The following is a 26,132-nucleotide window of genomic DNA, read 5'->3' on the forward strand; positions in this document are numbered from 1 at the left end:
CGCAAAATACGAGTGTGATACATAACATCAAAAGGCAATTGATGTTATAAGCATTATATAGAAATGGTTGGGAGTGAAAGTGAAAATGCAATGCAAGCACAAAAACTTCCGTGGCCAATATGGGGATCGAACCCATGACATCCGCGTTATTAGCACGGCGCTCTAACCAGCTGAGCTAATCGGCCAACTTAGAGAGAGGCTGAGCCAGTTGAACATATATACCCTTGAAAACCCCATTTTAGGCATGCTGTGAAAGTTAAGACGTTTCTTTCAGATAGCGTGGCATAAGGCACCTTGCATGCTGTCTCTCCAGAGACGTGGTTTCCAATCCGACCACTCACACATATGTAACTCATAACCATCCCTGTGGCTTCTACACGTACTGACAAACATGTGTGGGATTCTTTAGAAGTGACAGACACATTATCATGACATCAGAAATCATTTTATTTATACATAAGCTAAATCGACATTTCTTTCAATTGGCATGTCCAGATTTCTCCAATTTCTGAACATGAACAGCTTTGCTGTGTTCGTTTTCTTTTTTGTGTTAATGACAATTTAACCCGATAAAATATTTTAAGATTTCAATTGAGGAGACTGAATTATTTCATGTTTTTCGCAAAATACGAGTGTGATACATAACATCAAAAGGCAATTGATGTTATAAGCATTATATAGAAATGGTTGGGAGTGAAAGTGAAAATGCAATGCAAGCACAAAAACTTCCGTGGCCAATATGGGGATCGAACCCATGACATCCGCGTTATTAGCACGGCGCTCTAACCAGCTGAGCTAATCGGCCAACTGAGAGAGAGGCTGAGCCAATTGAACATATATACCCTTGAAAACCCCATTTTAGGCATGCTGTGAAAGTTAAGACGTTTCTTTCAGATAGCGTGGCATAAGGCACCTTGCATGCTGTCTCTCCAGAGACGAGGTTTCCAATCCGACCACTCACACATATGTAACTCATAACCATCCCTGTGGCTTCTACACGTACTGACAAACATGTGTGGGATTCTTTAGAAGTGACAGACACATTATCATGACATCAGAAATCATTTTATTTATACATAAGCTAAATCGACATTTCTTTCAATTGGCATGTCCAGATTTCTCCAATTTCTGAACATGAACAGCTTTGTTGTGTTCGTTTTCTTTTTTGTGTTAATGACAATTTAACCCGATAAAATATTTTAAGATTTCAATTGAGGAGACTGAATTATTTCATGTTTTTCGCAAAATACGAGTGTGATACATAACATCAAAAGGCAATTGATGTTATAAGCATTATATAGAAATGGTTGGGAGTGAAAGTGAAAATGCAATGCAAGCACAAAAACTTCCGTGGCCAATATGGGGATCGAACCCATGACATCCGCGTTATTAGCACGGCGCTCTAACCAGCTGAGCTAATCGGCCAACTGGGAGAGAGGCTGAGCCAATTGAACATATATACCCTTGAAAACCCCATTTTAGGCATGCTGTGAAAGTTAAGACGTTTCTTTCAGATAGCGTGGCATAAGGCACCTTGCATGCTGTCTCTCCAGAGACGAGGTTTCCAATCCGACCACTCACACATATGTAACTCATAACCATCCCTGTGGCTTCTACACGTACTGACAAACATGTGTGGGATTCTTTAGAAGTGACAGACACATTATCATGACATCAGAAATCATTTTATTTATACATAAGCTAAATCGACATTTCTTTCAATTGGCATGTCCAGATTTCTCCAATTTCTGAACATGAACAGCTTTGCTGTGTTCGTTTTCTTTTTTGTGTTAATGACAATTTAACCAGATAAAATATTTCAAGATTTCAATTGAGGAGACTGAATTATTACATGTTTTTCGCAAAATACGAGTGTGATACATAACATCAAAAGGCAATTGATGTTATAAGCATTATATAGAAATGGTTGGGAGTGAAAGTGAAAATGCAATGCAAGCACAAAAACTTCCGTGGCCAATATGGGGATCGAACCCATGACATCCGCGTTATTAGCACGGCGCTCTAACCAGCTGAGCTAATCGGCCAACTGGGAGAGAGGCTGAGCCAGTTGAACATATATACCCTTGAAAACCCCATTTTAGGCATGCTGTGAAAGTTAAGACGTTTCTTTCAGATAGCGTGGCATAAGGCACCTTGCATGCTGTCTCTCCAGAGACGAGGTTTCCAATCCGACCACTCACACATATGTAACTCATAACCATCCCTGTGGCTTCTACACGTACTGACAAACATGTGTGGGATTCTTTAGAAGTGACAGACACATTATCATGACATCAGAAATCATTTTATTTATACATAAGCTAAATCGACATTTCTTTCAATTGGCATGTCCAGATTTCTCCAATTTCTGAACATGAACAGCTTTGCTGTGTTCGTTTTCTTTTTTGTGTTAATGACAATTTAACCCGATAAAATATTTCAAGATTTCAATTGAGGAGACTGAATTATTTCATGTTTTTCGCAAAATACGAGTGTGATACATAACATCAAAAGGCAATTGATGTTATAAGCATTATATAGAAATGGTTGGGAGTGAAAGTGAAAATGCAATGCAAGCACAAAAACTTCCGTGGCCAATATGGGGATCGAACCCATGACATCCGCGTTATTAGCACGGCGCTCTAACCAGCTGAGCTAATCGGCCAACTGGGAGAGAGGCTGAGCCAGTTGAACATATATACCCTTGAAAACCCCATTTTAGGCATGCTGTGAAAGTTAAGACGTTTCTTTCAGATAGCGTGGCATAAGGCACCTTGCATGCTGTCTCTCCAGAGACGAGGTTTCCAATCCGACCACTCACACATATGTAACTCATAACCATCCCTGTGGCTTCTACACGTACTGACAAACATGTGTGGGATTCTTTAGAAGTGACAGACACATTATCATGACATCAGAAATCATTTTATTTATACATAAGCTAAATCGACATTTCTTTCAATTGGCATGTCCAGATTTCTCCAATTTCTGAACATGAACAGCTTTGCTGTGTTCGTTTTCTTTTTTGTGTTAATGACAATTTAACCCGATAAAATATTTCAAGATTTCAATTGAGGAGACTGAATTATTTCATGTTTTTCGCAAAATACGAGTGTGATACATAACATCAAAAGGCAATTGATGTTATAAGCATTATATAGAAATGGTTGGGAGTGAAAGTGAAAATGCAATGCAAGCACAAAAACTTCCGTGGCCAATATGGGGATCGAACCCATGACATCCGCGTTATTAGCACGGCGCTCTAACCAGCTGAGCTAATCGGCCAACTGAGAGAGAGGCTGAGCCAGTTGAACATATATACCCTTGAAAACCCCATTTTAGGCATGCTGTGAAAGTTAAGACGTTTCTTTCAGATAGCGTGGCATAAGGCACCTTGCATGCTGTCTCTCCAGAGACGTGGTTTCCAATCCGACCACTCACACATATGTAACTCATAACCATCCCTGTGGCTTCTACACGTACTGACAAACATGTGTGGGATTCTTTAGAAGTGACAGACACATTATCATGACATCAGAAATCATTTTATTTATACATAAGCTAAATCGACATTTCTTTCAATTGGCATGTCCAGATTTCTCCAATTTCTGAACATGAACAGCTTTGCTGTGTTCGTTCTCTTTTTTGTGTTAATGACAATTTAACCAGATAAAATATTTCAAGATTTCAATTGAGGAGACTGAATTATTTCATGTTTTTCGCAAAATACGAGTGTGATACATAACATCAAAAGGAAATTGATGTTATAAGCATTATATAGAAATGGTTGGGAGTGAAAGTGAAAATGCAATGCAAGCACAAAAACTTCCGTGGCCAATATGGGGATCGAACCCCTGACATCCGCGTTATTAGCACGGCGCTCTAACCAGCTGAGCTAATCGGCCAACTGAGAGAGAGGCTGAGCCAGTTGAACATATATACCCTTGAAAACCCCATTTTAGGCATGCTGTGAAAGTTAAGACGTTTCTTTCAGATAGCGTGGCATAAGGCATCTTGCATGCTGTCTCTCCAGAGACGTGGTTTCCAATCCGACCACTCACACATATGTAACTCATAACCATCCCTGTGGCTTCTACACGTACTGACAAACATGTGTGGGATTCTTTAGAAGTGACAGACACATTATCATGACATCAGAAATCATTTTATTTATACATAAGCTAAATCGACATTTCTTTCAATTGGCATGTCCAGATTTCTCCAATTTCTGAACATGAACAGCTTTGCTGTGTTCGTTTTCTTTTTTGTGTTAATGACAATTTAACCCGATAAAATATTTCAAGATTTCAATTGAGGAGACTGAATTATTTCATGTTTTTCGCAAAATACGAGTGTGATACATAACATCAAAAGGCAATTGATGTTATAAGCATTATATAGAAATGGTTGGGAGTGAAAGTGAAAATGCAATGCAAGCACAAAAACTTCCGTGGCCAATATGGGGATCGAACCCATGACATCCGCGTTATTAGCACGGCGCTCTAACCAGCTGAGCTAATCGGCCAACTTAGAGAGAGGCTGAGCCAGTTGAACATATATACCCTTGAAAACCCCATTTTAGGCATGCTGTGAAAGTTAAGACGTTTCTTTCAGATAGCGTGGCATAAGGCACCTTGCATGCTGTCTCTCCAGAGACGTGGTTTCCAATCCGACCACTCACACATATGTAACTCATAACCATGCCTGTGGCTTCTACACGTACTGACAAACATGTGTGGGATTCTTTAGAAGTGACAGACACATTATCATGACATCAGAAATCATTTTATTTATACATAAGCTAAATCGACATTTCTTTCAATTGGCATGTCCAGATTTCTCCAATTTCTGAACATGAACAGCTTTGCTGTGTTCGTTTTCTTTTTTGTGTTAATGACAATTTAACCCGATAAAATATTTCAAGATTTCAATTGAGGAGACTGAATTATTTCATGTTTTTCGCAAAATACGAGTGTGATACATAACATCAAAAGGCAATTGATGTTATAAGCATTATATAGAAATGGTTGGGAGTGAAAGTGAAAATGCAATGCAAGCACAAAAACTTCCGTGGCCAATATGGGGATCGAACCCATGACATCCGCGTTATTAGCACGGCGCTCTAACCAGCTGAGCTAATCGGCCAACTGAGAGAGAGGCTGAGCCAATTGAACATATATACCCTTGAAAACCCCATTTTAGGCATGCTGTGAAAGTTAAGACGTTTCTTTCAGATAGCGTGGCATAAGGCACCTTGCATGCTGTCTCTCCAGAGACGAGGTTTCCAATCCGACCACTCACACATATGTAACTCATAACCATCCCTGTGGCTTCTACACGTACTGACAAACATGTGTGGGATTCTTTAGAAGTGACAGACACATTATCATGACATCAGAAATCATTTTATTTATACATAAGCTAAATCGACATTTCTTTCAATTGGCATGTCCAGATTTCTCCAATTTCTGAACATGAACAGCTTTGTTGTGTTCGTTTTCTTTTTTGTGTTAATGACAATTTAACCCGATAAAATATTTTAAGATTTCAATTGAGGAGACTGAATTATTTCATGTTTTTCGCAAAATACGAGTGTGATACATAACATCAAAAGGCAATTGATGTTATAAGCATTATATAGAAATGGTTGGGAGTGAAAGTGAAAATGCAATGCAAGCACAAAAACTTCCGTGGCCAATATGGGGATCGAACCCATGACATCCGCGTTATTAGCACGGCGCTCTAACCAGCTGAGCTAATCGGCCAACTGGGAGAGAGGCTGAGCCAATTGAACATATATACCCTTGAAAACCCCATTTTAGGCATGCTGTGAAAGTTAAGACGTTTCTTTCAGATAGCGTGGCATAAGGCACCTTGCATGCTGTCTCTCCAGAGACGAGGTTTCCAATCCGACCACTCACACATATGTAACTCATAACCATCCCTGTGGCTTCTACACGTACTGACAAACATGTGTGGGATTCTTTAGAAGTGACAGACACATTATCATGACATCAGAAATCATTTTATTTATACATAAGCTAAATCGACATTTCTTTCAATTGGCATGTCCAGATTTCTCCAATTTCTGAACATGAACAGCTTTGCTGTGTTCGTTTTCTTTTTTGTGTTAATGACAATTTAACCAGATAAAATATTTCAAGATTTCAATTGAGGAGACTGAATTATTACATGTTTTTCGCAAAATACGAGTGTGATACATAACATCAAAAGGCAATTGATGTTATAAGCATTATATAGAAATGGTTGGGAGTGAAAGTGAAAATGCAATGCAAGCACAAAAACTTCCGTGGCCAATATGGGGATCGAACCCATGACATCCGCGTTATTAGCACGGCGCTCTAACCAGCTGAGCTAATCGGCCAACTGGGAGAGAGGCTGAGCCAGTTGAACATATATACCCTTGAAAACCCCATTTTAGGCATGCTGTGAAAGTTAAGACGTTTCTTTCAGATAGCGTGGCATAAGGCACCTTGCATGCTGTCTCTCCAGAGACGAGGTTTCCAATCCGACCACTCACACATATGTAACTCATAACCATCCCTGTGGCTTCTACACGTACTGACAAACATGTGTGGGATTCTTTAGAAGTGACAGACACATTATCATGACATCAGAAATCATTTTATTTATACATAAGCTAAATCGACATTTCTTTCAATTGGCATGTCCAGATTTCTCCAATTTCTGAACATGAACAGCTTTGCTGTGTTCGTTTTCTTTTTTGTGTTAATGACAATTTAACCCGATAAAATATTTCAAGATTTCAATTGAGGAGACTGAATTATTTCATGTTTTTCGCAAAATACGAGTGTGATACATAACATCAAAAGGCAATTGATGTTATAAGCATTATATAGAAATGGTTGGGAGTGAAAGTGAAAATGCAATGCAAGCACAAAAACTTCCGTGGCCAATATGGGGATCGAACCCATGACATCCGCGTTATTAGCACGGCGCTCTAACCAGCTGAGCTAATCGGCCAACTGGGAGAGAGGCTGAGCCAGTTGAACATATATACCCTTGAAAACCCCATTTTAGGCATGCTGTGAAAGTTAAGACGTTTCTTTCAGATAGCGTGGCATAAGGCACCTTGCATGCTGTCTCTCCAGAGACGAGGTTTCCAATCCGACCACTCACACATATGTAACTCATAACCATCCCTGTGGCTTCTACACGTACTGACAAACATGTGTGGGATTCTTTAGAAGTGACAGACACATTATCATGACATCAGAAATCATTTTATTTATACATAAGCTAAATCGACATTTCTTTCAATTGGCATGTCCAGATTTCTCCAATTTCTGAACATGAACAGCTTTGCTGTGTTCGTTTTCTTTTTTGTGTTAATGACAATTTAACCCGATAAAATATTTCAAGATTTCAATTGAGGAGACTGAATTATTTCATGTTTTTCGCAAAATACGAGTGTGATACATAACATCAAAAGGCAATTGATGTTATAAGCATTATATAGAAATGGTTGGGAGTGAAAGTGAAAATGCAATGCAAGCACAAAAACTTCCGTGGCCAATATGGGGATCGAACCCATGACATCCGCGTTATTAGCACGGCGCTCTAACCAGCTGAGCTAATCGGCCAACTGAGAGAGAGGCTGAGCCAGTTGAACATATATACCCTTGAAAACCCCATTTTAGGCATGCTGTGAAAGTTAAGACGTTTCTTTCAGATAGCGTGGCATAAGGCACCTTGCATGCTGTCTCTCCAGAGACGTGGTTTCCAATCCGACCACTCACACATATGTAACTCATAACCATCCCTGTGGCTTCTACACGTACTGACAAACATGTGTGGGATTCTTTAGAAGTGACAGACACATTATCATGACATCAGAAATCATTTTATTTATACATAAGCTAAATCGACATTTCTTTCAATTGGCATGTCCAGATTTCTCCAATTTCTGAACATGAACAGCTTTGCTGTGTTCGTTTTCTTTTTTGTGTTAATGACAATTTAACCCGATAAAATATTTCAAGATTTCAATTGAGGAGACTGAATTATTTCATGTTTTTCGCAAAATACGAGTGTGATACATAACATCAAAAGGCAATTGATGTTATAAGCATTATATAGAAATGGTTGGGAGTGAAAGTGAAAATGCAATGCAAGCACAAAAACTTCCGTGGCCAATATGGGGATCGAACCCATGACATCCGCGTTATTAGCACGGGGCTCTAACCAGCTGAGCTAATCGGCCAACTGAGAGAGAGGCTGAGCCAATTGAACATATATACCCTTGAAAACCCCATTTTAGGCATGCTGTGAAAGTTAAGACGTTTCTTTCAGATAGCGTGGCATAAGGCACCTTGCATGCTGTCTCTCCAGAGACGTGGTTTCCAATCCGACCACTCACACATATGTAACTCATAACCATCCCTGTGGCTTCTACACGTACTGACAAACATGTGTGGGATTCTTTAGAAGTGACAGACACATTATCATGACATCAGAAATCATTTTATTTATACATAAGCTAAATCGACATTTCTTTCAATTGGCATGTCCAGATTTCTCCAATTTCTGAACATGAACAGCTTTGCTGTGTTCGTTTTCTTTTTTGTGTTAATGACAATTTAACCAGATAAAATATTTCAAGATTTCAATTGAGGAGACTGAATTATTTCATGTTTTTCGCAAAATACGAGTGTGATACATAACATCAAAAGGCAATTGATGTTATAAGCATTATATAGAAATGGTTGGGAGTGAAAGTGAAAATGCAATGCAAGCACAAAAACTTCCGTGGCCAATATGGGGATCGAACCCATGACATCCGCGTTATTAGCACGGCGCTCTAACCAGCTGAGCTAATCGGCCAACTGAGAGAGAGACTGAGCCAGTTGAACATATATACCCTTGAAAACCCCATTTTAGGCATGCTGTGAAAGTTAAGACGTTTCTTTCAGATAGCGTGGCATAAGGCACCTTGCATGCTGTCTCTCCAGAGACGTGGTTTCCAATCCGACCACTCACACATATGTAACTCATAACCATCCCTGTGGCTTCTACACGTACTGACAAACATGTGTGGGATTCTTTAGAAGTGGCAGACACATTATCATGACAACAGAAATCATTTTATTTATACATAAGCTAAATCGACATTTCTTTCAATTGGCATGTCCAGATTTCTCCAATTTCTGAACATGAACAGCTTTGCTGTGTTCGTTTTCTTTTTTGTGTTAATGACAATTTAACCCGATAAAATATTTCAAGATTTCAATTGAGGAGACTGAATTATTTCATGTTTTTCGCAAAATACGAGTGTGATACATAACATCAAAAGGCAATTGATGTTATAAGCATTATATAGAAATGGTTGGGAGTGAAAGTGAAAATGCAATGCAAGCACAAAAACTTCCGTGGCCAATATGGGGATCGAACCCATGACATCCGCGTTATTAGCACGGCGCTCTAACCAGCTGAGCTAATCGGCCAACTGAGAGAGAGGCTGAGCCAGTTGAACATATATACCCTTGAAAACCCCATTTTAGGCATGCTGTGAAAGTTAAGACGTTTCTTTCAGATAGCGTGGCATAAGGCACCTTGCATGCTGTCTCTCCAGAGACGTGGTTTCCAATCCGACCACTCACACATATGTAACTCATAACCATCCCTGTGGCTTCTACACGTACTGACAAACATGTGTGGGATTCTTTAGAAGTGACAGACACATTATCATGACATCAGAAATCATTTTATTTATACATAAGCTAAATCGACATTTCTTTCAATTGGCATGTCCAGATTTCTCCAATTTCTGAACATGAACAGCTTTGCTGTGTTCGTTTTCTTTTTTTGTGTTAATGACAATTTAACCCGATAAAATATTTCAAGATTTCAATTGAGGAGACTGAATTATTTCATTTTTTTCGCAAAATACGAGTGTGATACATAACATCAAAAGGCAATTGATGTTATAAGCATTATATAGAAATGGTTGGGAGTGAAAGTGAAAATGCAATGCAAGCACAAAAACTTCCGTGGCCAATATGGGGATCGAACCCATGACATCCGCGTTATTAGCACGGCGCTCTAACCAGCTGAGCTAATCGGCCAACTGAGAGAGAGGCTGAGCCAGTTGAACATATATACCCTTGAAAACCCCATTTTAGGCATGCTGTGAAAGTTAAGACGTTTCTTTCAGATAGCGTGGCATAAGGCACCTTGCATGCTGTCTCTCCAGAGACGTGGTTTCCAATCCGACCACTCACACATATGTAACTCATAACCATCCCTGTGGCTTCTACACGTACTGACAAACATGTGTGGGATTCTTTAGAAGTGACAGACACATTATCATGACATCAGAAATCATTTTATTTATACATAAGCTAAATCGACATTTCTTTCAATTGGCATGTCCAGATTTCTCCAATTTCTGAACATGAACAGCTTTGCTGTGTTCGTTTTCTTTTTTGTGTTAATGACAATTTAACCCGATAAAATATTTCAAGATTTCAATTGAGGAGACTGAATTATTTCATGTTTTTCGCAAAATACGAGTGTGATACATAACATCAAAAGGCAATTGATGTTATAAGCATTATATAGAAATGGTTGGGAGTGAAAGTGAAAATGCAATGCAAGCACAAAAACTTCCGTGGCCAATATGGGGATCGAACCCATGACATCCGCGTTATTAGCACGGCGCTCTAACCAGCTGAGCTAATCGGCCAACTGAGAGAGAGGCTGAGCCAGTTGAACATATATACCCTTGAAAACCCCATTTTAGGCATGCTGTGAAAGTTAAGACGTTTCTTTCAGATAGCGTGGCATAAGGCACCTTGCATGCTGTCTCTCCAGAGACGTGGTTTCCAATCCGACCACTCACACATATGTAACTCATAACCATCCCTGTGGCTTCTACACGTACTGACAAACATGTGTGGGATTCTTTAGAAGTGACAGACACATTATCATGACATCAGAAATCATTTTATTTATACATAAGCTAAATCGACATTTCTTTCAATTGGCATGTCCAGATTTCTCCAATTTCTGAACATGAACAGCTTTGCTGTGTTCGTTTTCTTTTTTGTGTTAATGACAATTTAACCCGATAAAATATTTTAAGATTTCAATTGAGGAGACTGAATTATTTCATGTTTTTCGCAAAATACGAGTGTGATACATAACATCAAAAGGCAATTGATGTTATAAGCATTATATAGAAATGGTTGGGAGTGAAAGTGAAAATGCAATGCAAGCACAAAAACTTCCGTGGCCAATATGGGGATCGAACCCATGACATCCGCGTTATTAGCACGGCGCTCTAACCAGCTGAGCTAATCGGCCAACTGAGAGAGAGGCTGAGCCAGTTGAACATATATACCCTTGAAAACCCCATTTTAGGCATGCTGTGAAAGTTAAGACAGCTTTGCTGTGTTCGTTTTCTTTTTTGTGTTAATGACAATTTAACCCGATAAAATATTTCAAGATTTCAATTGAGGAGACTGAATTATTTCATGTTTTTCGCAAAATACGAGTGTGATACATAACATCAAAAGGCAATTGATGTTATAAGCATTATATAGAAATGGTTGGGAGTGAAAGTGAAAATGCAATGCAAGCACAAAAACTTCCGTGGCCAATATGGGGATCGAACCCATGACATCCGCGTTATTAGCACGGCGCTCTAACCAGCTGAGCTAATCGGCCAACTGAGAGAGAGGCTGAGCCAGTTGAACATATATACCCTTGAAAACCCCATTTTAGGCATGCTGTGAAAGTTAAGACGTTTCTTTCAGATAGCGTGGCATAAGGCACCTTGCATGCTGTCTCTCCAGAGACGTGGTTTCCAATCCGACCACTCACACATATGTAACTCATAACCATCCCTGTGGCTTCTACACGTACTGACAAACATGTGTGGGATTCTTTAGAAGTGACAGACACATTATCATGACATCAGAAATCATTTTATTTATACATAAGCTAAATCGACATTTCTTTCAATTGGCATGTCCAGATTTCTCCAATTTCTGAACATGAACAGCTTTGCTGTGTTCGTTTTCTTTTTTGTGTTAATGACAATTTAACCCGATAAAATATTTTAAGATTTCAATTGAGGAGACTGAATTATTTCATGTTTTTCGCAAAATACGAGTGTGATACATAACATCAAAAGGCAATTGATGTTATAAGCATTATATAGAAATGGTTGGGAGTGAAAGTGAAAATGCAATGCAAGCACAAAAACTTCCGTGGCCAATATGGGGATCGAACCCATGACATCCGCGTTATTAGCACGGCGCTCTAACCAGCTGAGCTAATCGGCCAACTGAGAGAGAGGCTGAGCCAGTTGAACATATATACCCTTGAAAACCCCATTTTAGGCATGCTGTGAAAGTTAAGACAGCTTTGCTGTGTTCGTTTTCTTTTTTGTGTTAATGACAATTTAACCCGATAAAATATTTCAAGATTTCAATTGAGGAGACTGAATTATTTCATGTTTTTCGCAAAATACGAGTGTGATACATAACATCAAAAGGCAATTGATGTTATAAGCATTATATAGAAATGGTTGGGAGTGAAAGTGAAAATGCAATGCAAGCACAAAAACTTCCGTGGCCAATATGGGGATCGAACCCATGACATCCGCGTTATTAGCACGGCGCTCTAACCAGCTGAGCTAATCGGCCAACTGAGAGAGAGGCTGAGCCAGTTGAACATATATACCCTTGAAAACCCCATTTTAGGCATGCTGTGAAAGTTAAGACGTTTCTTTCAGATAGCGTGGCATAAGGCACCTTGCATGCTGTCTCTCCAGAGACGTGGTTTCCAATCCGACCACTCACACATATGTAACTCATAACCATCCCTGTGGCTTCTACACGTACTGACAAACATGTGTGGGATTCTTTAGAAGTGACAGACACATTATCATGACATCAGAAATCATTTTATTTATACATAAGCTAAATCGACATTTCTTTCAATTGGCATGTCCAGATTTCTCCAATTTCTGAACATGAACAGCTTTGCTGTGTTCGTTTTCTTTTTTGTGTTAATGACAATTTAACCCGATAAAATATTTCAAGATTTCAATTGAGGAGACTGAATTATTTCATGTTTTTCGCAAAATACGAGTGTGATACATAACATCAAAAGGAAATTGATGTTATAAGCATTATATAGAAATGGTTGGGAGTGAAAGTGAAAATGCAATGCAAGCACAAAAACTTCCATGGCCAATATGGGGATCGAACCCATGACATCCGCGTTATTAGCACGGCGCTCTAACCAGCTGAGCTAATCGGCCAACTGAGAGAGAGGCTGAGCCAGTTGAACATATATACCCTTGAAAACCCCATTTTAGGCATGCTGTGAAAGTTAAGACGTTTCTTTCAGATAGCGTGGCATAAGGCACCTTGCATGCTGTCTCTCCAGAGACGTGGTTTCCAATCCGACCACTCACACATATGTAACTCATAACCATCCCTGTGGCTTCTACACGTACTGACAAACATGTGTGGGATTCTTTAGAAGTGACAGACACATTATCATGACATCAGAAATCATTTTATTTATACATAAGCTAAATCGACATTTCTTTCAATTGGCATGTCCAGATTTCTCCAATTTCTGAACATGAACAGCTTTGCTGTGTTCGTTCTCTTTTTTGTGTTAATGACAATTTAACCAGATAAAATATTTCAAGATTTCAATTGAGGAGACTGAATTATTTCATGTTTTTCGCAAAATACGAGTGTGATACATAACATCAAAAGGAAATTGATGTTATAAGCATTATATAGAAATGGTTGGGAGTGAAAGTGAAAATGCAATGCAAGCACAAAAACTTCCGTGGCCAATATGGGGATCGAACCCCTGACATCCGCGTTATTAGCACGGCGCTCTAACCAGCTGAGCTAATCGGCCAACTGAGAGAGAGGCTGAGCCAGTTGAACATATATACCCTTGAAAACCCCATTTTAGGCATGCTGTGAAAGTTAAGACGTTTCTTTCAGATAGCGTGGCATAAGGCATCTTGCATGCTGTCTCTCCAGAGACGTGGTTTCCAATCCGACCACTCACACATATGTAACTCATAACCATCCCTGTGGCTTCTACACGTACTGACAAACATGTGTGGGATTCTTTAGAAGTGACAGACACATTATCATGACATCAGAAATCATTTTATTTATACATAAGCTAAATCGACATTTCTTTCAATTGGCATGTCCAGATTTCTCCAATTTCTGAACATGAACAGCTTTGCTGTGTTCGTTTTCTTTTTTGTGTTAATGACAATTTAACCCGATAAAATATTTCAAGATTTCAATTGAGGAGACTGAATTATTTCATGTTTTTCGCAAAATACGAGTGTGATACATAACATCAAAAGGAAATTGATGTTATAAGCATTATATAGAAATGGTTGGGAGTGAAAGTGAAAATGCAATGCAAGCACAAAAACTTCCGTGGCCAATATGGGGATCGAACCCATGACATCCGCGTTATTAGCACGGCGCTCTAACCAGCTGAGCTAATCGGCCAAATGAGAGAGAGGCTGAGCCAGTTGAACATATATACCCTTGAAAACCCCATTTTAGGCATGCTGTGAAAGTTAAGACGTTTCTTTCAGATAGCGTGGCATAAGGCACCTTGCATGCTGTCTCTCCAGAGACGTGGTTTCCAATCCGACCACTCACACATATGTAACTCATAACCATCCCTGTGGCTTCTACACGTACTGACAAACATGTGTGGGATTCTTTAGAAGTGACAGACACATTATCATGACAACAGAAATCATTTTATTTATACATAAGCTAAATCGACATTTCTTTCAATTGGCATGTCCAGATTTCTCCAATTTCTGAACATGAACAGCTTTGCTGTGTTCGTTTTCTTTTTTGTGTTAATGACAATTTAACCCGATAAAATATTTCAAGATTTCAATTGAGGAGACTGAATTATTTCATGTTTTTCGCAAAATACGAGTGTGATACATAACATCAAAAGGCAATTGATGTTATAAGCATTATATAGAAATGGTTGGGAGTGAAAGTGAAAATGCAATGCAAGCACAAAAACTTCCGTGGCCAATATGGGGATCGAACCCATGACATCCGCGTTATTAGCACGGCGCTCTAACCAGCTGAGCTAATCGGCCAACTGAGAGAGAGGCTGAGCCAGTTGAACATATATACCCTTGAAAACCCCATTTTAGGCATGCTGTGAAAGTTAAGACGTTTCTTTCAGATAGCGTGGCATAAGGCACCTTGCATGCTGTCTCTCCAGAGACGTGGTTTCCAATCCGACCACTCACACATATGTAACTCATAACCATCCCTGTGGCTTCTACACGTACTGACAAACATGTGTGGGATTCTTTAGAAGTGACAGACACATTATCATGACATCAGAAATCATTTTATTTATACATAAGCTAAATCGACATTTCTTTCAATTGGCATGTCCAGATTTCTCCAATTTCTGAACATGAACAGCTTTGCTGTGTTCGTTTTCTTTTTCGTGTTAATGACAATTTAACCCGATAAAATATTTCAAGATTTCAATTGAGGAGACTGAATTATTTCATGTTTTTCGCAAAATACGAGTGTGATACATAACATCAAAAGGCAATTGATGTTATAAGCATTATATAGAAATGGTTGGGAGTGAAAGTGAAAATGCAATGCAAGCACAAAAACTTCCGTGGCCAATATGGGGATCGAACCCATGACATCCGCGTTATTAGCACGGCGCTCTAACCAGCTGAGCTAATCGGCCAACTGAGAGAGAGGCTGAGCCAGTTGAACATATATACCCTTGAAAACCCCATTTTAGGCATGCTGTGAAAGTTAAGACGTTTCTTTCAGATAGCGTGGCATAAGGCACCTTGCATGCTGTCTCTCCAGAGACGTGGTTTCCAATCCGACCACTCACACATATGTAACTCATAACCATCCCTGTGGCTTCTACACGTACTGACAAACATGTGTGGGATTCTTTAGAAGTGACAGACACATTATCATGACATCAGAAATCATTTTATTTATACATAAGCTAAATCGACATTTCTTTCAATTGGCATGTCCAGATTTCTCCAATTTCTGAACATGAACAGCTTTGCTGTGTTCGTTTTCTTTTTTGTGTTAATGACAATTTAACCCGATAAAATATTTCAAGATTTCAATTGAGGAGACTGAATTATTTCATGTTTTTCGCAAAATACGAGTGTGATACATAACATCAAAAGGCAATTGATGTTATAAGCATTATATAGAAATGGTTGGGAGTGAAAGTGAAAATGCAATGCAAGCACAAAAACTTCCGTGGCCAATATGGGGATCGAACCCATGACATCCGCGTTATTAGCACGGCGCTCTAACCAGCTGAGCTAATCGGCCAACTGAGAGAGAGGCTGAGCCAGTTGAACATATATACCCTTGAAAACCCCATTTTAGGCATGCTGTGAAAGTTAAGACGTTTCTTTCAGATAGTGTGGCATAAGGCACCTTGCATGCTGTCTCTCCAGAGACGTGGTTTCCAATCCGACCACTCACACATATGTAACTCATAACCATCCCTGTGGCTTCTACACGTACTGACAAACATGTGTGGGATTCTTTAGAAGTGACAGACACATTATCATGACATCAGAAATCATTTTATTTATACATAAGCTAAATCGACATTTCTTTCAATTGGCATGTCCAGATTTCTCCAATTTCTGAACATGAACAGCTTTGCTGTGTTCGTTTTCTTTTTCGTGTTAATGACAATTTAACCCGATAAAATATTTCAAGATTTCAATTGAGGAGACTGAATTATTTCATGTTTTTCGCAAAATACGAGTGTGATACATAACATCAAAAGGCAATTGATGTTATAAGCATTATATAGAAATGGTTGGGAGTGAAAGTGAAAATGCAATGCAAGCACAAAAACTTCCGTGGCCAATATGGGGATCGAACCCATGACATCCGCGTTATTAGCACGGCGCTCTAACCAGCTGAGCTAATCGGCCAACTGAGAGAGAGGCTGAGCCAGTTGAACATATATACCCTTGAAAACCCCATTTTAGGCATGCTGTGAAAGTTAAGACGTTTCTTTCAGATAGCGTGGCATAAGGCACCTTGCATGCTGTCTCTCCAGAGACGTGGTTTCCAATCCGACCACTCACACATATGTTACTCATAACCATCCCTGTGGCTTCTACACGTACTGACAAACATGTGTGGGATTCTTTAGAAGTGACAGACACATTATCATGACATCAGAAATCATTTTATTTATACATAAGCTAAATCGACATTTCTTTCAATTGGCATGTCCAGATTTCTCCAATTTCTGAACATGAACAGCTTTACAGTGTTCGTTTTCTTTTTTGTGTTAATGACAATTTAACCCGATAAAATATTTCAAGATTTCAATTGAGGAGACTGAATTATTTCATGTTTTTCGCAAAATACGAGTGTGATACATAACATCAAAAGGCAATTGATGTTATAAGCATTATATAGAAATGGTTGGGAGTGAAAGTGAAAATGCAATGCAAGCACAAAAACTTCCGTGGCCAATATGGGGATCGAACCCATGACATCCGCGTTATTAGCACGGCGCTCTAACCAGCTGAGCTAATCGGCCAACTGAGAGAGAAGCTGAGCCAGTTGAACATATATACCTTTGAAAACCCCATTTTAGGCATGCTGTGAAAGTTAAGACGTTTCTTTCAGATAGCGTGGCATAAGGCACCTTGCATGCTGTCTCTCCAGAGACGTGGTTTCCAATCCGACCACTCACACATATGTAACTCATAACCATCCCTGTGGCTTCTACACGTACTGACAAACATGTGTGGGATTCTTTAGAAGTGACAGACACATTATCATGACATCAGAAATCATTTTATTTATACATAAGCTAAATCGACATTTCTTTCAATTGGCATGTCCAGATTTCTCCAATTTCTGAACATGAACAGCTTTGCTGTGTTCGTTTTCTTTTTTGTGTTAATGACAATTTAACCCGATAAAATATTTCAAGATTTCAATTGAGGAGACTGAATTATTTCATGTTTTCCGCAAAATACGAGTGTGATACATAACATCAAAAGGCAATTGATGTTATAAGCATTATATAGAAATGGTTGGGAGTGAAAGTGAAAATGCAATGCAAGCACAAAAACTTCCGTGGCCAATATGGGGATCGAACCCATGACATCCGCGTTATTAGCACGGCGCTCTAACCAGCTGAGCTAATCGGCCAACTGAGAGAGAGGCTGAGCCAATTGAACATATATACCCTTGAAAACCCCATTTTAGGCATGCTGTGAAAGTTAAGACGTTTCTTTCAGATAGCGTGGCATAAGGCACCTTGCATGCTGTCTCTCCAGAGACGTGGTTTCCAATCCGACCACTCACACATATGTAACTCATAACCATCCCTGTGGCTTCTACACGTACTGACAAACATGTGTGGGATTCTTTAGAAGTGACAGACACATTATCATGACATCAGAAATCATTTTATTTATACATAAGCTAAATCGACATTTCTTTCAATTGGCATGTCCAGATTTCTCCAATTTCTGAACATGAACAGCTTTGCTGTGTTCGTTTTCTTTTTTGTGTTAATGACAATTTAACCCGATAAATTATTTCAAGATTTCAATTGAGGAGACTGAATTATTTCATTTTTTTCGCAAAATACGAGTGTGATACATAACATCAAAAGGCAATTGATGTTATAAGCATTATATAGAAATGATTGGGAGTGAAAGTGAAAATACAATGCAAGCACAAAAACTTCCGTGGCCAATATGGGGATCGAACCCATGACATCCGCGTTATTAGCACGGCGCTCTAACCAGCTGAGCTAATCGGCCAACTGAGAGAGAGGCTGAGCCAGTTGAACATATATACCCTTGAAAACCCCATTTTAGGCATGCTGTGAAAGTTAAGACGTTTCTTTCAGATAGCGTGGCATAAGGCACCTTGCATGCTGTCTCTCCAGAGACGTGGTTTCCAATCCGACCACTCACACATATGTAACTCATAACCATCCCTGTGGCTTCTACACGTACTGACAAACATGTGTGGGATTCTTTAGAAGTGACAGACACATTATCATGACATCAGAAATCATTTTATTTATACATAAGCTAAATCGACATTTCTTTCAATTGGCATGTCCAGATTTCTCCAATTTCTGAACATGAACAGCTTTGCTGTGTTCGTTTTCTTTTTTGTGTTAATGACAATTTAACCCGATAAAATATTTCAAGATTTCAATTGAGGAGACTGAATTATTTCATGTTTTTCGCAAAATACGAGTGTGATACATAACATCAAAAGGCAATTGATGTTATAAGCATTATATAGAAATGGTTGGGAGTGAAAGTGAAAATGCAATGCAAGCACAAAAACTTCCGTGGCCAATATGGGGATCGAACCCATGACATCCGCGTTATTAGCACGGCGCTCTAACCAGCTGAGCTAATCGGCCAACTGAGAGAGAGGCTGAGCCAATTGAACATATATACCCTTGAAAACCCCATTTTAGGCATGGTGTGAAAGTTAAGACGTTTCTTTCAGATAGCGTGGCATAAGGCACCTTGCATGCTGTCTCTCCAGAGACGTGGTTTCCAATCCGACCACTCACACATATGTAACTCATAACCATCCCTGTGGCTTCTACACGTACTGACAAACATGTGTGGGATTCTTTAGAAGTGACAGACACATTATCATGACATCAGAAATCATTTTATTTATACATAAGCTAAATCGACATTTCTTTCAATTGGCATGTCCAGATTTCTCCAATTTCTGAACATGAACAGCTTTGCTGTGTTCGTTTTCTTTTTTGTGTTAATGACAATTTAACCCGATAAAATATTTCAAGATTTCAATTGAGGAGACTGAATTATTTCATTTTTTTCGCAAAATACGAGTGTGATACATAACATCAAAAGGCAATTGATGTTATAAGCATTATATAGAAATGATTGGGAGTGAAAGTGAAAATACAATGCAAGCACAAAAACTTCCGTGGCCAATATGGGGATCGAACCCATGACATCCGCGTTATTAGCACGGCGCTCTAACCAGCTGAGCTAATCGGCCAACTGAGAGAGAGGCTGAGCCAGTTGAACATATATACCCTTGAAAACCCCATTTTAGGCATGCTGTGAAAGTTAAGACGTTTCTTTCAGATAGCGTGGCATAAGGCACCTTGCATGCTGTCTCTCCAGAGACGTGGTTTCCAATCCGACCACTCACACATATGTAACTCATAACCATCCCTGTGGCTTCTACACGTACTGACAAACATGTGTGGGATTCTTTAGAAGTGACAGACACATTATCATGACATCAGAAATCATTTTATTTATACATAAGCTAAATCGACATTTCTTTCAATTGGCATGTCCAGATTTCTCCAATTTCTGAACATGAACAGCTTTGCTGTGTTCGTTTTCTTTTTTGTGTTAATGACAATTTAACCCGATAAAATATTTCAAGATTTCAATTGAGGAGACTGAATTATTTCATTTTTTTCGCAAAATACGAGTGTGATACATAACATCAAAAGGCAATTGATGTTATAAGCATTATATAGAAATGGTTGGGAGTGAAAGTGAAAATGCAATGCAAGCACAAAAACTTCCGTGGCCAATATGGGGATCGAACCCATGACATCCGCGTTATTAGCACGGCGCTCTAACCAGCTGAGCTAATCGGCCAACTGAGAGAGAGGCTGAGCCAATTGAACATATATACCCTTGAAAACCCCATTTTAGGCATGGTGTGAAAGTTAAGACGTTTCTTTCAGATAGCGTGGCATAAGGCACCTTGCATGCTGTCTCTCCAGAGACGTGGTTTCCAATCCGACCACTCACACATATGTAACTCATAACCATCCCTGTGGCTTCTACACGTACTGACAAACATGTGTGGGATTCTTTAGAAGTGACAGACACATTATCATGACATCAGAAATCATTTTATTTATACATAAGCTAAATCGACATTTCTTTCAATTGGCATGTCCAGATTTCTCCAATTTCTGAACATGAACAGCTTTGCTGTGTTCGTTTTCTTTTTTGTGTTAATGACAATTTAACCCGATAAAATATTTCAAGATTTCAATTGAGGAGACTGAATTATTTCATTTTTTTCGCAAAATACGAGTGTGATACATAACATCAAAAGGCAATTGATGTTATAAGCATTATATAGAAATGATTGGGAGTGAAAGTGAAAATACAATGCAAGCACAAAAACTTCCGTGGCCAATATGGGGATCGAACCCATGACATCCGCGTTATTAGCACGGCGCTCTAACCAGCTGAGCTAATCGGCCAACTGAGAGAGAGGCTGAGCCAGTTGAACATATATACCCTTGAAAACCCCATTTTAGGCATGCTGTGAAAGTTAAGACGTTTCTTTCAGATAGCGTGGCATAAGGCACCTTGCATGCTGTCTCTCCAGAGACGTGGTTTCCAATCCGACCACTCACACATATGTAACTCATAACCATCCCTGTGGCTTCTACACGTACTGACAAACATGTGTGGGATTCTTTAGAAGTGACAGACACATTATCATGACATCAGAAATCATTTTATTTATACATAAGCTAAATCGACATTTCTTTCAATTGGCATGTCCAGATTTCTCCAATTTCTGAACATGAACAGCTTTGCTGTGTTCGTTTTCTTTTTTGTGTTAATGACAATTTAACCCGATAAAATATTTCAAGATTTCAATTGAGGAGACTGAATTATTTCATGTTTTTCGCAAAATACGAGTGTGATACATAACATCAAAAGGCAATTGATGTTATAAGCATTATATAGAAATGGTTGGGAGTGAAAGTGAAAATGCAATGCAAGCACAAAAACTTCCGTGGCCAATATGGGGATCGAACCCATGACATCCGCGTTATTAGCACGGCGCTCTAACCAGCTGAGCTAATCGGCCAACTGAGAGAGAAGCTGAGCCAGTTGAACATATATACCCTTGAAAACCCCATTTTAGGCATGCTGTGAAAGTTAAGACGTTTCTTTCAGATAGCGTGGCATAAGGCACCTTGCATGCTGTCTCTCCAGAGACGTGGTTTCCAATCCGACCACTCACACATATGTAACTCATAACCATCCCTGTGGCTTCTACACGTACTGACAAACATGTGTGGGATTCTTTAGAAGTGACAGACACATTATCATGACATCAGAAATCATTTTATTTATACATAAGCTAAATCGACATTTCTTTCAATTGGCATGTCCAGATTTCTCCAATTTCTGAACATGAACAGCTTTGCTGTGTTCGTTTTCTTTTTTGTGTTAATGACAATTTAACCCGATAAAATATTTCAAGATTTCAATTGAGGAGACTGAATTATTTCATGTTTTTCGCAAAATACGAGTGTGATACATAACATCAAAAGGCAATTGATGTTATAAGCATTATATAGAAATGGTTGGGAGTGAAAGTGAAAATGCAATGCAAGCACAAAAACTTCCGTGGCCAATATGGGGATCGAACCCATGACATCCGCGTTATTAGCACGGCGCTCTAACCAGCTGAGCTAATCGGCCAACTGAGAGAGAGGCTGAGCCAGTTGAACATATATACCCTTGAAAACCCCATTTTAGGCATGCTGTGAAAGTTAAGACGTTTCTTTCAGATAGCGTGGCATAAGGCACCTTGCATGCTGTCTCTCCAGAGACGTGGTTTCCAATCCGACCACTCACACATATGTAACTCATAACCATCCCTGTGGCTTCTACACGTACTGACAAACATGTGTGGGATTCTTTAGAAGTGACAGACACATTATCATGACATCAGAAATCATTTTATTTATACATAAGCTAAATCGACATTTCTTTCAATTGGCATGTCCAGATTTCTCCAATTTCTGAACATGAACAGCTTTGCTGTGTTCGTTTTCTTTTTTGTGTTAATGACAATTTAACCCGATAAAATATTTCAAGATTTCAATTGAGGAGACTGAATTATTTCATGTTTTTCGCAAAATACGAGTGTGATACATAACATCAAAAGGCAATTGATGTTATAAGCATTATATAGAAATGGTTGGGAGTGAAAGTGAAAATGCAATGCAAGCACAAAAACTTCCGTGGCCAATATGGGGATCGAACCCATGACATCCGCGTTATTAGCACGGCGCTCTAACCAGCTGAGCTAATCGGCCAACTGAGAGAGAGGCTGAGCCAATTGAACATATATACCCTTGAAAACCCCATTTTAGGCATGGTGTGAAAGTTAAGACGTTTCTTTCAGATAGCGTGGCATAAGGCACCTTGCATGCTGTCTCTCCAGAGACGTGGTTTCCAATCCGACCACTCACACATATGTAACTCATAACCATCCCTGTGGCTTCTACACGTACTGACAAACATGTGTGGGATTCTTTAGAAGTGACAGACACATTATCATGACATCAGAAATCATTTTATTTATACATAAGCTAAATCGACATTTCTTTCAATTGGCATGTCCAGATTTCTCCAATTTCTGAACATGAACAGCTTTGCTGTGTTCGTTTTCTTTTTTGTGTTAATGACAATTTAACCCGATAAAATATTTCAAGATTTCAATTGAGGAGACTGAATTATTTCATTTTTTTCGCAAAATACGAGTGTGATACATAACATCAAAAGGCAATTGATGTTATAAGCATTATATAGAAATGATTGGGAGTGAAAGTGAAAATACAATGCAAGCACAAAAACTTCCGTGGCCAATATGGGGATCGAACCCATGACATCCGCGTTATTAGCACGGCGCTCTAACCAGCTGAGCTAATCGGCCAACTGAGAGAGAGGCTGAGCCAGTTGAACATATATACCCTTGAAAACCCCATTTTAGGCATGCTGTGAAAGTTAAGACGTTTCTTTCAGATAGCGTGGCATAAGGCACCTTGCATGCTGTCTCTCCAGAGACGTGGTTTCCAATCCGACCACTCACACATATGTAACTCATAACCATCCCTGTGGCTTCTACACGTACTGACAAACATGTGTGGGATTCTTTAGAAGTGACAGACACATTATCATGACATCAGAAATCATTTTATTTATACATAAGCTAAATCGACATTTCTTTCAATTGGCATGTCCAGATTTCTCCAATTTCTGAACATGAACAGCTTTGCTGTGTTCGTTTTCTTTTTTGTGTTAATGACAATTTAACCCGATAAAATATTTCAAGATTTCAATTGAGGAGACTGAATTATTTCATTTTTTTCGCAAAATACGAGTGTGATACATAACATCAAAAGGCAATTGATGTTATAAGCATTATATAGAAATGATTGGGAGTGAAAGTGAAAATACAATGCAAGCACAAAAACTTCCGTGGCCAATATGGGGATCGAACCCATGACATCCGCGTTATTAGCACGGCGCTCTAACCAGCTGAGCTAATCGGCCAACTGAGAGAGAGGCTGAGCCAATTGAACATATATACCCTTGAAAACCCCATTTTAGGCATGCTGTGAAAGTTAAGACGTTTCTTTCAGATAGCGTGGCATAAGGCACCTTGCATGCTGTCTCTCCAGAGACGTGGTTTCCAATCCGACCACTCACACATATGTAACTCATAACCATCCCTGTGGCTTCTACACGTACTGACAAACATGTGTGGGATTCTTTAGAAGTGACAGACACATTATCATGACATCAGAAATCATTTTATTTATACATAAGCTAAATCGACATTTCTTTCAATTGGCATGTCCAGATTTCTCCAATTTCTGAACATGAACAGCTTTGCTGTGTTCGTTTTCTTTTTTGTGTTAATGACAATTTAACCCGATAAAATATTTCAAGATTTCAATTGAGGAGACTGAATTATTTCATGTTTTTCGCAAAATACGAGTGTGATACATAACATCAAAAGGCAATTGATGTTATAAGCATTATATAGAAATGGTTGGGAGTGAAAGTGAAAATGCAATGCAAGCACAAAAACTTCCGTGGCCAATATGGGGATCGAACCCATGACATCCGCGTTATTAGCACGGCGCTCTAACCAGCTGAGCTAATCGGCCAACTGAGAGAGAGGCTGAGCCAATTGAACATATATACCCTTGAAAACCCCATTTTAGGCATGGTGTGAAAGTTAAGACGTTTCTTTCAGATAGCGTGGCATAAGGCACCTTGCATGCTGTCTCTCCAGAGACGTGGTTTCCAATCCGACCACTCACACATATGTAACTCATAACCATCCCTGTGGCTTCTACACGTACTGACAAACATGTGTGGGATTCTTTAGAAGTGACAGACACATTATCATGACATCAGAAATCATTTTATTTATACATAAGCTAAATCGACATTTCTTTCAATTGGCATGTCCAGATTTCTCCAATTTCTGAACATGAACAGCTTTGCTGTGTTCGTTTTCTTTTTTGTGTTAATGACAATTTAACCCGATAAAATATTTCAAGATTTCAATTGAGGAGACTGAATTATTTCATTTTTTTCGCAAAATACGAGTGTGATACATAACATCAAAAGGCAATTGATGTTATAAGCATTATATAGAAATGATTGGGAGTGAAAGTGAAAATACAATGCAAGCACAAAAACTTCCGTGGCCAATATGGGGATCGAACCCATGACATCCGCGTTATTAGCACGGCGCTCTAACCAGCTGAGCTAATCGGCCAACTGAGAGAGAGGCTGAGCCAGTTGAACATATATACCCTTGAAAACCCCATTTTAGGCATGCTGTGAAAGTTAAGACGTTTCTTTCAGATAGCGTGGCATAAGGCACCTTGCATGCTGTCTCTCCAGAGACGTGGTTTCCAATCCGACCACTCACACATATGTAACTCATAACCATCCCTGTGGCTTCTACACGTACTGACAAACATGTGTGGGATTCTTTAGAAGTGACAGACACATTATCATGACATCAGAAATCATTTTATTTATACATAAGCTAAATCGACATTTCTTTCAATTGGCATGTCCAGATTTCTCCAATTTCTGAACATGAACAGCTTTGCTGTGTTCGTTTTCTTTTTTGTGTTAATGACAATTTAACCCGATAAAATATTTCAAGATTTCAATTGAGGAGACTGAA

At 39.2% G+C, this 26,132-nt stretch overlaps 43 non-coding genes across 43 annotated transcripts; all 43 read right to left on the reverse strand.

The window, feature by feature from the left end:
- Window positions 1-111: 111 nt before the first annotated feature.
- Window positions 112-185, reverse strand: Trnai-aau. Its single transcript has one exon. It is a non-coding gene; the product is annotated as a tRNA-Ile (tRNA).
- A 546-nt stretch (window positions 186-731) lies between these two features.
- On the reverse strand, window positions 732-805 carry Trnai-aau. Its single transcript has one exon. It is a non-coding gene; the product is annotated as a tRNA-Ile (tRNA).
- Window positions 806-1,351: 546 nt separating this feature from the next.
- On the reverse strand, window positions 1,352-1,425 carry Trnai-aau. The gene has a single exon. It is a non-coding gene; the product is annotated as a tRNA-Ile (tRNA).
- Window positions 1,426-1,971: 546 nt separating this feature from the next.
- Window positions 1,972-2,045, reverse strand: Trnai-aau. Its single transcript has one exon. It is a non-coding gene; the product is annotated as a tRNA-Ile (tRNA).
- Window positions 2,046-2,591: 546 nt separating this feature from the next.
- Trnai-aau lies at window positions 2,592-2,665 on the reverse strand. Its single transcript has one exon. It is a non-coding gene; the product is annotated as a tRNA-Ile (tRNA).
- Window positions 2,666-3,211: 546 nt separating this feature from the next.
- On the reverse strand, window positions 3,212-3,285 carry Trnai-aau. The gene has a single exon. It is a non-coding gene; the product is annotated as a tRNA-Ile (tRNA).
- Window positions 3,286-3,831: 546 nt separating this feature from the next.
- On the reverse strand, window positions 3,832-3,905 carry Trnai-aau. Its single transcript has one exon. It is a non-coding gene; the product is annotated as a tRNA-Ile (tRNA).
- Window positions 3,906-4,451: 546 nt separating this feature from the next.
- On the reverse strand, window positions 4,452-4,525 carry Trnai-aau. Its single transcript has one exon. It is a non-coding gene; the product is annotated as a tRNA-Ile (tRNA).
- Window positions 4,526-5,071: 546 nt separating this feature from the next.
- Trnai-aau lies at window positions 5,072-5,145 on the reverse strand. Its single transcript has one exon. It is a non-coding gene; the product is annotated as a tRNA-Ile (tRNA).
- Window positions 5,146-5,691: 546 nt separating this feature from the next.
- Trnai-aau lies at window positions 5,692-5,765 on the reverse strand. Its single transcript has one exon. It is a non-coding gene; the product is annotated as a tRNA-Ile (tRNA).
- Window positions 5,766-6,311: 546 nt separating this feature from the next.
- Window positions 6,312-6,385, reverse strand: Trnai-aau. The gene has a single exon. It is a non-coding gene; the product is annotated as a tRNA-Ile (tRNA).
- A 546-nt stretch (window positions 6,386-6,931) lies between these two features.
- Trnai-aau lies at window positions 6,932-7,005 on the reverse strand. Its single transcript has one exon. It is a non-coding gene; the product is annotated as a tRNA-Ile (tRNA).
- Window positions 7,006-7,551: 546 nt separating this feature from the next.
- Window positions 7,552-7,625, reverse strand: Trnai-aau. The gene has a single exon. It is a non-coding gene; the product is annotated as a tRNA-Ile (tRNA).
- Window positions 7,626-8,171: 546 nt separating this feature from the next.
- On the reverse strand, window positions 8,172-8,245 carry Trnai-aau. Its single transcript has one exon. It is a non-coding gene; the product is annotated as a tRNA-Ile (tRNA).
- Window positions 8,246-8,791: 546 nt separating this feature from the next.
- Trnai-aau lies at window positions 8,792-8,865 on the reverse strand. The gene has a single exon. It is a non-coding gene; the product is annotated as a tRNA-Ile (tRNA).
- A 546-nt stretch (window positions 8,866-9,411) lies between these two features.
- Trnai-aau lies at window positions 9,412-9,485 on the reverse strand. The gene has a single exon. It is a non-coding gene; the product is annotated as a tRNA-Ile (tRNA).
- Window positions 9,486-10,032: 547 nt separating this feature from the next.
- Window positions 10,033-10,106, reverse strand: Trnai-aau. The gene has a single exon. It is a non-coding gene; the product is annotated as a tRNA-Ile (tRNA).
- A 546-nt stretch (window positions 10,107-10,652) lies between these two features.
- On the reverse strand, window positions 10,653-10,726 carry Trnai-aau. Its single transcript has one exon. It is a non-coding gene; the product is annotated as a tRNA-Ile (tRNA).
- Window positions 10,727-11,272: 546 nt separating this feature from the next.
- Window positions 11,273-11,346, reverse strand: Trnai-aau. Its single transcript has one exon. It is a non-coding gene; the product is annotated as a tRNA-Ile (tRNA).
- A 289-nt stretch (window positions 11,347-11,635) lies between these two features.
- Trnai-aau lies at window positions 11,636-11,709 on the reverse strand. Its single transcript has one exon. It is a non-coding gene; the product is annotated as a tRNA-Ile (tRNA).
- A 546-nt stretch (window positions 11,710-12,255) lies between these two features.
- Window positions 12,256-12,329, reverse strand: Trnai-aau. The gene has a single exon. It is a non-coding gene; the product is annotated as a tRNA-Ile (tRNA).
- Window positions 12,330-12,618: 289 nt separating this feature from the next.
- Trnai-aau lies at window positions 12,619-12,692 on the reverse strand. Its single transcript has one exon. It is a non-coding gene; the product is annotated as a tRNA-Ile (tRNA).
- A 546-nt stretch (window positions 12,693-13,238) lies between these two features.
- Window positions 13,239-13,312, reverse strand: Trnai-aau. The gene has a single exon. It is a non-coding gene; the product is annotated as a tRNA-Ile (tRNA).
- Window positions 13,313-13,858: 546 nt separating this feature from the next.
- On the reverse strand, window positions 13,859-13,932 carry Trnai-aau. The gene has a single exon. It is a non-coding gene; the product is annotated as a tRNA-Ile (tRNA).
- Window positions 13,933-14,478: 546 nt separating this feature from the next.
- Trnai-aau lies at window positions 14,479-14,552 on the reverse strand. The gene has a single exon. It is a non-coding gene; the product is annotated as a tRNA-Ile (tRNA).
- Window positions 14,553-15,098: 546 nt separating this feature from the next.
- Window positions 15,099-15,172, reverse strand: Trnai-aau. Its single transcript has one exon. It is a non-coding gene; the product is annotated as a tRNA-Ile (tRNA).
- A 546-nt stretch (window positions 15,173-15,718) lies between these two features.
- Window positions 15,719-15,792, reverse strand: Trnai-aau. The gene has a single exon. It is a non-coding gene; the product is annotated as a tRNA-Ile (tRNA).
- A 546-nt stretch (window positions 15,793-16,338) lies between these two features.
- On the reverse strand, window positions 16,339-16,412 carry Trnai-aau. Its single transcript has one exon. It is a non-coding gene; the product is annotated as a tRNA-Ile (tRNA).
- A 546-nt stretch (window positions 16,413-16,958) lies between these two features.
- Trnai-aau lies at window positions 16,959-17,032 on the reverse strand. Its single transcript has one exon. It is a non-coding gene; the product is annotated as a tRNA-Ile (tRNA).
- A 546-nt stretch (window positions 17,033-17,578) lies between these two features.
- Window positions 17,579-17,652, reverse strand: Trnai-aau. Its single transcript has one exon. It is a non-coding gene; the product is annotated as a tRNA-Ile (tRNA).
- A 546-nt stretch (window positions 17,653-18,198) lies between these two features.
- Trnai-aau lies at window positions 18,199-18,272 on the reverse strand. The gene has a single exon. It is a non-coding gene; the product is annotated as a tRNA-Ile (tRNA).
- Window positions 18,273-18,818: 546 nt separating this feature from the next.
- On the reverse strand, window positions 18,819-18,892 carry Trnai-aau. Its single transcript has one exon. It is a non-coding gene; the product is annotated as a tRNA-Ile (tRNA).
- A 546-nt stretch (window positions 18,893-19,438) lies between these two features.
- Trnai-aau lies at window positions 19,439-19,512 on the reverse strand. Its single transcript has one exon. It is a non-coding gene; the product is annotated as a tRNA-Ile (tRNA).
- A 546-nt stretch (window positions 19,513-20,058) lies between these two features.
- Trnai-aau lies at window positions 20,059-20,132 on the reverse strand. Its single transcript has one exon. It is a non-coding gene; the product is annotated as a tRNA-Ile (tRNA).
- Window positions 20,133-20,678: 546 nt separating this feature from the next.
- On the reverse strand, window positions 20,679-20,752 carry Trnai-aau. The gene has a single exon. It is a non-coding gene; the product is annotated as a tRNA-Ile (tRNA).
- Window positions 20,753-21,298: 546 nt separating this feature from the next.
- On the reverse strand, window positions 21,299-21,372 carry Trnai-aau. Its single transcript has one exon. It is a non-coding gene; the product is annotated as a tRNA-Ile (tRNA).
- Window positions 21,373-21,918: 546 nt separating this feature from the next.
- Trnai-aau lies at window positions 21,919-21,992 on the reverse strand. The gene has a single exon. It is a non-coding gene; the product is annotated as a tRNA-Ile (tRNA).
- Window positions 21,993-22,538: 546 nt separating this feature from the next.
- On the reverse strand, window positions 22,539-22,612 carry Trnai-aau. Its single transcript has one exon. It is a non-coding gene; the product is annotated as a tRNA-Ile (tRNA).
- A 546-nt stretch (window positions 22,613-23,158) lies between these two features.
- Trnai-aau lies at window positions 23,159-23,232 on the reverse strand. Its single transcript has one exon. It is a non-coding gene; the product is annotated as a tRNA-Ile (tRNA).
- Window positions 23,233-23,778: 546 nt separating this feature from the next.
- Trnai-aau lies at window positions 23,779-23,852 on the reverse strand. Its single transcript has one exon. It is a non-coding gene; the product is annotated as a tRNA-Ile (tRNA).
- Window positions 23,853-24,398: 546 nt separating this feature from the next.
- Window positions 24,399-24,472, reverse strand: Trnai-aau. The gene has a single exon. It is a non-coding gene; the product is annotated as a tRNA-Ile (tRNA).
- A 546-nt stretch (window positions 24,473-25,018) lies between these two features.
- Window positions 25,019-25,092, reverse strand: Trnai-aau. Its single transcript has one exon. It is a non-coding gene; the product is annotated as a tRNA-Ile (tRNA).
- A 546-nt stretch (window positions 25,093-25,638) lies between these two features.
- On the reverse strand, window positions 25,639-25,712 carry Trnai-aau. Its single transcript has one exon. It is a non-coding gene; the product is annotated as a tRNA-Ile (tRNA).
- Window positions 25,713-26,132: the final 420 nt, after the last annotated feature.

The sequence above is a fragment of the Haliotis rufescens genome, unplaced genomic scaffold (genome assembly GCF_023055435.1).
Source record: "Haliotis rufescens isolate VD_foot unplaced genomic scaffold, xgHalRufe1.0.p SCAF_138, whole genome shotgun sequence".
Classification (NCBI taxonomy): Eukaryota; Metazoa; Mollusca; class Gastropoda; order Lepetellida; family Haliotidae; genus Haliotis; species Haliotis rufescens.